The following is a 1,979-nucleotide window of genomic DNA, read 5'->3' as shown; positions in this document are numbered from 1 at the left end:
CGGATGTCTGACAGCTGGACACGCCCCCTCCCCCTGCTTCATCCTCCTCATCCTCCGTCTGTACATGCAGCAAAAACAGAGATTACAAACGGAGCTGCGGTGCCTCAAGCAGGTGTGGGAGATATTTAAAGTTCGTTACATGGTTTCCTCTACCTCAGCTAATTAAAAGTAATGGCAGGGCTTCTGTAATGAGATGAGAGGACCGAGTCGTGGTGCTGGTTGGTTCTGTGAAGGGACACGTGATGCCCGGAGCAAAAAGTGGAGGAGGCAGAATTTAACAGTCTGTGTGTTGACTGATTCTTCTCCAGAATGACGAAGACGGAACTGGTCCAGTGCGTCTCTGACCTCGATTACACACACAGTAGTTTCCCATCAGCCCCTGTGTCGTTACAGACAGGAAACAGTACAGCAGGATGTCAGACTCCACAGAGGAGCTGTCCTCAGGTATAGTACTGTAAGTACTCCTTTGGGGTACTTGAGTTTACTTGTGTTGTTTTAATTTCTAGGTCATTCTGCATCACTATGTTTCAGACAGAAATGTACTTTTTACTGCACTACATTCACCTGACAATTACAAGTCACTTTACAGATTCAGGTTTTGTGAGATAAGTTTATGAAGCACAACACACTGGTGTTGAAACGTGACCAAGAATAAAATAAGTGTGTAGGGTTAGGTCACAGTGTCTCTGATTACATAACTGTAAACACATAATGCTCTACAGAGGTCACACAGGATGTCACCTGGTACAACTCAGTGTAAGGAGAGAAGCTGCAGGTCTGTCACTGGAGCCTGCTGTAGGCAGACAGCTGGACCTGTGGACACATCAAGGAGCAGGACTCACAGCCTGGGACCTTTTAGTTTTGTTTCTCTTTTTTAAATTTAGTTTTTCTCATTTTGTGGCTTTTTGTAGTTTAACTGACTTCCCAATAGAAAGGGTCACAGTCCCTTAAGAGGTCTCTGGCCTAGGGCCCCCCTGAGCCTGTGCCCAGTGGGCCCCTTCAGTAATCCGTCCATAGGTGGTATAGAAACGCGGTAAAAGACAGATGTAGAAGCCTCTAACCCATGACAAGTCAGCTCTAACGTGTATTTAATAGACTTAACCGATGCCTAATAAATGTGTAAGTCAGACTGGGAGTTTAAAACCAAGAGGAGCACTGCTTCAGCAGTGAACAGCCGAAGAAGAAATGAGTGGGAGCCTGAGGATGGGTGCGACAGCCCGGCAGAGTCTCTGCGTAAAACCGTGCGCACTGGAACACAAAATGGTTTCTCTTGGCGCTGCAGATGAGCCAATGAGCGACCCGAACTCTGCTCAGTTTCCTCTTTCTGCTGATTTCTGTGGAGACGTTTTGGATTCAGCAGAGAAATGGGGAGAATAAAACGGATCTGTGTGCGCACCCTCCCGGCGGATGTCTCCATTTACCAGCGCGCAATAATTGAAATGGCGCATTTGGCCGCAGGCTGCTGGAAGGGCATAATGCATGACGATAGACGTCATTTGGGTCCAGAGCCAGGGGGATGTTTGATGTTGCTAAAATATACGAGCTGTCGTGGATGTGCAGCGCAGGCTCCACATTTAGGCTCCACTCGCGTTTAAAGGCTCCGATGTTTGATGCATAGCATTCTTCTCAGGCCCGGCCCTAACCAATTTGGCGCCCTAGGCAAGATTTCAGGTGCCGCCCTGTTGAATCGCAGTAAATTCCACTGCTTGTGTATATACTCATAAGAAACGTAATAGCTTTGTCTTGGACATTCCTTTATTTAAATAAAGCAATTGCACATTCAAAATACTTAGAAAGAATTAAAGAAACAAATACAAAAAAATGAACTGAACATATGAAATACAATATAAATAGCTTACATAAAGTACCTATTAATACTCCCAAAATAAAAAGTGTAAACAAGTGACATTAACTTAAAAATACAATATAAATACGGCACTGTGCAAAATAAGATATTAAAGAAACGAGTAGGCACAAAA

The sequence above is a fragment of the Monopterus albus genome, unplaced genomic scaffold, assembly GCF_001952655.1.
Source record: "Monopterus albus unplaced genomic scaffold, M_albus_1.0 scaffold170.1, whole genome shotgun sequence".
Lineage (NCBI taxonomy): Eukaryota > Metazoa > Chordata > Actinopteri > Synbranchiformes > Synbranchidae > Monopterus > Monopterus albus.
This window is presented reverse-complemented; position numbering follows the sequence as displayed.